Source organism: Cyanistes caeruleus, chromosome 11, assembly GCF_971803275.1.
Source record: "Cyanistes caeruleus chromosome 11, bCyaCae1.hap1.1, whole genome shotgun sequence".
Lineage (NCBI taxonomy): Eukaryota > Metazoa > Chordata > Aves > Passeriformes > Paridae > Cyanistes > Cyanistes caeruleus.
This window is the reverse complement of record NC_141711.1, coordinates 23,661,456-23,670,030: the sequence shown is the minus strand read 5'-3', so window position 1 is coordinate 23,670,030 and position 8,575 is coordinate 23,661,456. Positions and strand designations below refer to the sequence as shown.

General features: G+C 50.1%; 1 long non-coding RNA gene across 1 annotated transcript; it reads right to left on the bottom strand.

Moving 5' to 3' along the window:
• Nucleotides 1-4,428: 4,428 nt before the first annotated feature.
• Nucleotides 4,429-8,575, bottom strand: LOC147651163 (uncharacterized). Its single transcript, XR_015274837.1, has 6 exons — nt 8,405-8,575; nt 8,077-8,310; nt 7,647-7,785; nt 5,309-7,547; nt 4,981-5,214; nt 4,429-4,689 (listed from the first exon to the last, which is right to left on the bottom strand). It is a non-coding gene; the product is annotated as an uncharacterized LOC147651163 (long non-coding RNA).

Sequence of the window (8,575 nt, the reverse complement as noted above, 5' to 3'; positions counted from 1 at the left end):
GCTGATCGTGATCCTGGGGAATGCAGCTAAAGCCAGCCAAAAGCAATTTCTGGGAAGTCAAGCCTGCTTTACGTTTTCTGGAGTTTGGTTGTGCCAACTTCACCAGTCATTTCTAAAAAAGGAAAAGAATCTCCAAGCAAAAGAGAGAAAAACACAAAGAAACCAACCCAAAGAAACCAATCAAACAAACAGATAAAACACCCCCAATCAAACCAAAGGCAATGAGAAGTTAGGACTAGTTGTAAGGATATCACAGCAGGCGAATGGCTGCTTCCTACTTGGATCACCATCCAAAGCCACCTAGAACAACTTCTCCAAAACATATCCAACAGGAGAAATGGAAAAAGTGATCCATGGCAGCTCTGCATTGTGGTGAAGGATGAGCATGCAGTGGTCCAGATGCAGCATTGCCCACCCTCCAGGCTGCTGTTTGCTCTGCTGAAAGACTCTTGCAGGACTGTGGCCCCTCTCCATGCAATGGAAATCATTGCCACAGCTCTCAGTTGAGGCACTGGCATTTCCAGAGCCAGATTCAGGCACAATCCTACTGCCTGCTGAGCCTCTGGGAAAGGTGCTGAGCATCTTCAGGCCTAGAAGCACAAAAGAGCTCAGGCTCTCCCCGAACTGGGTTTTCAGGGCAGCTTTCCATATCTCTGCAAGATTTCTTCATCCCTCAACACGTCTGACTTTATGATGTCCAACGATGCATTTGGGTTTCTTCCGTCCTCTGGTGTGCCCGTGAGTAACCTTCCACGTGGATGAAGGAGATTGTGTACAGGACAATTGATTGCGGCATTGCCATTTGGCTTCACTGTCACTCAGTTGAACACGGTCCTTATCTAAGAAGGACTTCCAAGAAATGGGTAGGAGTTTTGGCTGTGAGAGGAGCAGAAAGCACATTTTCTACAGCAAATTGCTAGCTGATGCACTTTCCTCCCTGCCAAAATAGTGATTGCCATTCATCTTCCTGGGAAGAATGTAAAGACCCATTCAGAGTTGCCAGGTTCAGCTGGCCTGTGGCTTTGTGTGCCTCATTTCACATGTCCAATTTCAAGGGCCACTAAAAGAGGCTCATGTTTGCCTTGCTACCCACAAGTGCTGTAGGTATTTCCAGGAGAAGAGGGAAAACATCGCTGTCCTGTGGTGTGGTAGAAATGCCACCACAACTGTGATTGTGTGAGCAAAGCCAGCCAGTGCTTTTTGGGGCAGCAGCAGCAGCTGAGAGTGTGGCAGAGCGGTTTTGATACTCTTTTTAGAGTCCTGCAAACATTGTTCCCGAAACAAGCCACAGCTTTGCAAACGTGCCCAAAGAAAATGCAAAGAGAACTGGGGTGTGAAAATCAAAGACTGTTTATCTGTAGAAGAAAAGGAACAAGAATGAACTACACCACATATTTACACTGTAAGAATATTGGTAACAACAACAGCAAAAACAAACTATAGAACCTATTTACCTGAGAACAGATCTAACAAAACTCTATGAAACGTATTTACAGACAACTTAAACAAACTCTAAAACTTCTATCCTGAACACAACAACTGTAAAACGTATGTACAGCAGGGTGGCATCTGTGTCTGTGATGTCCCTAAGTCCTGGAAGAAAAACAAGTAGCACGGTCAGTGCAGTCAGGCACGGAAGGGTGTTCCATGTGCTGCCGGGCTGGGACACTGGCCCAGTGGGACTCTGCTGCCAGAAGGGAGCCTGGCTGGGGGCTGTGGCCCAGGCACTGGAACAGGGCTTGTATGGCCCACAGCAAGCCCAGGCCAGGCCAGGGATGGCCAGCAGAATCCAGTGCATGGGCTAGCGTGTCCCTGAGCAGGAAGTGCCCAGCCCGGCCCCAGGCTGGCAGCAGGGGCCCCACTCTGCCTGTGGGGAGCACCTGCCTGTTCTGCTGCTGGCATCGGTCTTCATCCCAAGACCATGTCTTCCTCCTTGTCTTTTAGATCAATATCCATCTCTTCAATAGAATCTTTCGTTTCCACCTCCATCTCTTCCTCTGTCTCGTACATATCCACATCCATCTCTTCCTCTCCAGTATCCTCTCCGTCCACTTCCATGGCTTCTTCTCTATCAGTCTGTGTATCGACGTCCGTCTCCTCCTCTCCGTCTGTGCCAGCCTGCAGAGGTAGCAAAATTTCCCAGCCTGTCCCACAGAGCTCCAGCCCAGCCAGGCAGCTGCGGGGTGTCCGCCTCCGTGGAATAGTACCATACCTCTTTTGGAACAAATGCAGACATCCTGCAGGGATGGAGAGCAAAATCCAAGCGATGGGGAGCTTTGGGGACTGCTGGGGGAATCAGGGAGCAGGTGGCAACAAGGTGACAGGGGTAGGCTTGGAGCAGGGTGAAGAGCGTGCTGGCACAAGGATCCAAGGGTTGTGTTCTGGCCGTTGCTGGATGCTGGAAGTTCTAGCTGGAGCGTGCACTGTGACATCACCGCCAGGAGTTCAGGCCCAGGCTGAAGTGGACAACGGAGACCGTAGAATGAATGATGGAATCCCTGGGTGCTTGGGCTTGGAAGGGACCCTAAAGACCATCTTGTTCCAAGCGGAGCAATCTTCGCCCAGAATAGGTTGCTCAGAGCCCCGCTCCCAGCTGGCCTTGGATGTTGCCAAGGATGGAGCATCCCCAGCCTCTGTGCACAGCCCGGGCCAGTGCCCCAGCAGCCGGAGTGGAAAAGAGCAGCTTCTTTAGATCCAACTTCAAGCTCACTCCTGCAGTTGAAAGGCTTCTCCTCTCTGTGCCCATCTTTCCTAGAGCTGCAGGGAGGCCTCGCCAGCCCCCTTCTCTTTCCAGGCTGAGCATCCCCAGCCCCACACGGACAGCAGTCCGATGCGTGGCAGTCAAGGCTAAAGGGTAGCAAATGGCTACATCAGGAAGTGAGAGATGGAAGCTTTTGGAGATGGAAGCTTTACCTCTAAATGTAGAAAAGAAAGCAAAGTGGAGGGGGAAATGGTGGGACTCTGGCTCTGTTCTAACTGGCGAAGATTTTCTTTTCTTCTTTTCTGTCGTGCTAACCCAAGTTTTGTTGTTTGAAAGGAGGTTTAGCAAAATATCCATCGTCTTCTCCACTGCTGAAACACTGAACAACACCTGGGCAGGCTGAGGATGCAGAGCAAAACCTGCAAATATCTACTGCTGATCGTGATCCTGGGGAATGCAGCTAAAGCCAGCCAAAAGCAATTTCTGGGAAGTCAAGCCTGCTTTACGTTTTCTGGAGTTTGGTTGTGCCAACTTCACCAGTCATTTCTAAAAAAGGAAAAGAAACTCCAAGCAAAAGAGAGAAAAACACAAAGAAACCAACCCAAAGAAACCAATCAAACAAACAGATAAAACACCCCCAATCAAACCAAAGGCAATGAGAAGTTAGGACTAGTTGTAAGGATATCACAGCAGGCGAATGGCTGCTTCCTACTTGGATCACCATCCAAAGCCACCTAGAACAACTTCTCCAAAACATATCCAACAGGAGAAATGGAAAAAGTGATCCATGGCAGCTCTGCATTGTGGTGAAGGATGAGCATGCAGTGGTCCAGATGCAGCATTGCCCACCCTCCAGGCTGCTGTTTGCTCTGCTGAAAGACTCTGCCACAGCTCTCAGTTGAGGCACTGGCATTTCCAGAGCCAGATTCAGGCACAATCCTACTGCCTGCTGAGCCTCTGGGAAAGGTGCTGAGCATCTTCAGGCCTAGAAGCACAAAAGAGCTCAGGCTCTCCCCGAACTGGGTTTTCAGGGCAGCTTTCCATATCTCTGCAAGATTTCTTCATCCCTCAACACGTCTGACTTTATTATGTCCAACGATGCATTTGGGTTTCTTCCGTCCTCTGGTGTGCCCGTGAGTAACCTTCCACGTGGATGAAGGAGATTGTGTACAGGACAATTGATTGCGGCATTGCCATTTGGCTTCACTGTCACTCAGTTGAACACGGTCCTTATCTAAGAAGGACTTCCAAGAAATGGGTAGGAGTTTTGGCTGTGAGAGGAGCAGAAAGCACATTTTCTACAGCAAATTGCTAGCTGATGCACTTTCCTCCCTGCCAAAATAGTGATTGCCATTCATCTTCCTGGGAAGAATGTAAAGACCCATTCAGAGATGCCAGGTTCAGCTGGCCTGTGGCTTTGTGTGCCTCATTTCACATGTCCAATTTCAAGGGCCACTAAAAGAGGCTCATGTTTGCCTTGCTACCCACAAGTGCTGTAGGTATTTCCAGGAGAAGAGGGAAAACATCGCTGTCCTGTGGTGTGGTAAAAATGCCACCACAACTGTGATTGTGTGAGCAAAGCCAGCCAGTGCTTTTTGGGGCAGCAGCAGCAGCTGAGAGTGTGGCAGAGCGGTTTTGATACTCTTTTTAGAGTCCTGCAAACATTGTTCCCGAAACAAGCCACAGCTTTGCAAACGTGCCCAAAGAAAATGCAAAGAGAACTGGGGTGTGAAAATCAAAGACTGTTTATCTGTAGAAGAAAAGGAACAAGAATGAACTACACCACATATTTACACTGTAAGAATATTGGTAACAACAACAACAACAACAAACTATAGAACCTATTTACCTGAGAACAGATCTAACAAAACTCTATGAAACGTATTTACAGACAACTTAAACAAACTCTAAAACTTCTATCCTGAACACAACAACTGTAAAACGTATGTACAGCAGGGTGGCATCTGTGTCTGTGATGTCCCTAAGTCCTGGAAGAAAAACAAGTAGCACGGTCAGTGCAGTCAGGCACGGAAGGGTGTTCCATGTGCTGCCGGGCTGGGACACTGGCCCAGTGGGACTCTGCTGCCAGAAGGGAGCCTGGCTGGGGGCTGTGGCCCAGGCACTGGAACAGGGCTTGTATGGCCCACAGCAAGCCCAGGCCAGGCCAGGGATGGCCAGCAGAATCCAGTGCATGGGCTAGCGTGTCCCTGAGCAGGAAGTGCCCAGCCCGGCCCCAGGCTGGCAGCAGGGGCCCCACTCTGCCTGTGGGGAGCACCTGCCTGTTCTGCTGCTGGCATCGGTCTTCATCCCAAGACCATGTCTTCCTCCTTGTCTTTTAGATCAATATCCATCTCTTCAATAGAATCTTTCCTTTCCACCTCCATCTCTTCCTCTGTCTCGTACATATCCACATCCATCTCTTCCTCTCCAGTATCCTCTCCGTCCACTTCCATGGCTTCTTCTCTATCAGTCTGTGTATCGACGTCCGTCTCCTCCTCTCCGTCTGTGCCAGCCTGCAGAGGTAGCAAAATTTCCCACGCTGTCCCACAGAGCTCCAGCCCAGCCAGGCAGCTGCGGGGTGTCCGCCTCCGTGGAATAGTAGCATACCTCTTTTGGAACAAATGCAGACATCCTGCAGGGATGGAGAGCAAAATCCAAGCGATGGGGAGCTTTGGGGACTGCTGGGGGAATCAGGGAGCAGGTGGCAACAAGGTGACAGGGGTAGGCTTGGAGCAGGGTGAAGAGCGTGCTGGCACAAGGATCCAAGGGTTGTGTTGTGGCCGTTGCTGGATGCTGGAAGTTCTAGCTGGAGCGTGCACTGTGACATCACCGCCAGGAGTTCAGGCCCAGGCTGAAGTGGACAACGGAAACCGTAGAATGAATGATGGAATCCCTGGGTGCTTGGGCTTGGAAGGGACCCTAAAGACCATCTTGTTCCAAGCGGAGCAATCTTCGCCCAGAATAGGTTGCTCAGAGCCCCGCTCCCAGCTGGCCTTGGATGTTGCCAAGGATGGAGCATCCCCAGCCTCTGTGCACAGCCCGGGCCAGTGCCCCAGCAGCCGGAGTGGAAAAGAGCAGCTTCTTTAGATCCAACTTCAAGCTCACTCCTGCAGTTGAAAGGCTTCTCCTCTCTGTGCCCATCTTTCCTAGAGCTGCAGGGAGGCCTCGCCAGCCCCCTTCTCTTTCCAGGCTGAGCATCCCCAGCCCCACACGGACAGCAGTCCGATGCGTGGCAGTCAAGGCTAAAGGGTAGCAAATGGCTACATCAGGAAGTGAGAGATGGAAGCTTTTGGAGATGGAAGCTTTACCTCTAAATGTAGAAAAGAAAGCAAAGTGGAGGGGGAAATGGTGGGACTCTGGCTCTGTTCTAACTGGCGAAGATTTTCTTTTCTTCTTTTCTGTCGTGCTAACCCAAGTTTTGTTGTTTGAAAGGAGGTTTAGCAAAATATCCATCGTCTTCTCCACTGCTGAAACACTGAACAACACCTGGGCAGGCTGAGGATGCAGAGCAAAACCTGCAAATATCTACTGCTGATCGTGATCCTGGGGAATGCAGCTAAAGCCAGCCAAAAGCAATTTCTGGGAAGTCAAGCCTGCTTTACGTTTTCTGGAGTTTGGTTGTGCCAACTTCACCAGTCATTTCTAAAAAAGGAAAAGAAACTCCAAGCAAAAGAGAGAAAAACACAAAGAAACCAACCCAAAGAAACCAATCAAACAAACAGATAAAACACCCCCAATCAAACCAAAGGCAATGAGAAGTTAGGACTAGTTGTAAGGATATCACAGCAGGCGAATGGCTGCTTCCTACTTGGATCACCATCCAAAGCCACCTAGAACAACTTCTCCAAAACATATCCAACAGGAGAAATGGAAAAAGTGATCCATGGCAGCTCTGCATTGTGGTGAAGGATGAGCATGCAGTGGTCCAGATGCAGCATTGCCCACCCTCCAGGCTGCTGTTTGCTCTGCTGAAAGACTCTGCCACAGCTCTCAGTTGAGGCACTGGCATTTCCAGAGCCAGATTCAGGCACAATCCTACTGCCTGCTGAGCCTCTGGGAAAGCTGCTGAGCATCTTCAGGCCTAGAAGCACAAAAGAGCTCAGGCTCTCCCCGAACTGGGTTTTCAGGGCAGCTTTCCATATCTCTGCAAGATTTCTTCATCCCTCAACACGTCTGACTTTATTATGTCCAACGATGCATTTGGGTTTCTTCCGTCCTCTGGTGTGCCCGTGAGTAACCTTCCACGTGGATGAAGGAGATTGTGTACAGGACAATTGATTGCGGCATTGCCATTTGGCTTCACTGTCACTCAGTTGAACACGGTCCTTATCTAAGAAGGACTTCCAAGAAATGGGTAGGAGTTTTGGCTGTGAGAGGAGCAGAAAGCACATTTTCTACAGCAAATTGCTAGCTGATGCACTTTCCTCCCTGCCAAAATAGTGATTGCCATTCATCTTCCTGGGAAGAATGTAAAGACCCATTCAGAGATGCCAGGTTCAGCTGGCCTGTGGCTTTGTGTGCCTCATTTCACATGTCCAATTTCAAGGGCCACTAAAAGAGGCTCATGTTTGCCTTGCTACCCACAAGTGCTGTAGGTATTTCCAGGAGAAGAGGGAAAACATCGCTGTCCTGTGGTGTGGTAAAAATGCCACCACAACTGTGATTGTGTGAGCAAAGCCAGCCAGTGCTTTTTGGGGCAGCAGCAGCAGCTGAGAGTGTGGCAGAGCGGTTTTGATACTCTTTTTAGAGTCCTGCAAACATTGTTCCCGAAACAAGCCACAGCTTTGCAAACGTGCCCAAAGAAAATGCAAAGAGAACTGGGGTGTGAAAATCAAAGACTGTTTATCTGTAGAAGAAAAGGAACAAGAATGAACTACACCACATATTTACACTGTAAGAATATTGGTAACAACAACAACAACAACAAACTATAGAACCTATTTACCTGAGAACAGCTCTAACAAAACTCTATGAAACGTATTTACAGGCAACTTAAACAAACTCTAAAACTTCTATCCTGAACACAACAACTGTAAAACGTATGTACAGCAGGGTGGCATCTGTGTCTGTGATGTCCCTAAGTCCTGGAAGAAAAACAAGTAGCACGGTCAGTGCAGTCAGGCACGGAAGGGTGTTCCATGTGCTGCCGGGCTGGGACACTGGCCCAGTGGGACTCTGCTGCCAGAAGGGAGCCTGGCTGGGGGCTGTGGCCCAGGCACTGGAACAGGGCTTGTATGGCCCACAGCAAGCCCAGGCCAGGCCAGGGATGGCCAGCAGAATCCAGTGCATGGGCTAGCGTGTCCCTGAGCAGGAAGTGCCCAGCCCGGCCCCAGGCTGGCAGCAGGGGCCCCACTCTGCCTGTGGGGAGCACCTGCCTGTTCTGCTGCTGGCATCGGTCTTCATCCCAAGACCATGTCTTCCTCCTTGTCTTTTAGATCAATATCCATCTCTTCAATAGAATCTTTCGTTTCCACCTCCATCTCTTCCTCTGTCTCGTACATATCCACATCCATCTCTTCCTCTCCAGTATCCTCTCCGTCCACTTCCATGACTTCTTCTCTATCAGTCTGTGTATCGACGTCCGTCTCCTCCTCTCCGTCTGTGCCAGCCTGCAGAGGTAGCAAAATTTCCCACGCTGTCCCACAGAGCTCCAGCCCAGCCAGGCAGCTGCGGGGTGTCCGCCTCCGTGGAATAGTACCATACCTCTTTTGGAACAAATGCAGACATCCTGCAGGGATGGAGAGCAAAATCCAAGCGATGGGGAGCTTTGGGGACTGCTGGGGGAATCAGGGAGCAGGTGGCAACAAGGTGACAGGGGTAGGCTTGGAGCAGGGTGAAGAGCGTGCTGGCACAAGGATCCAAGGGTTGTGTTGT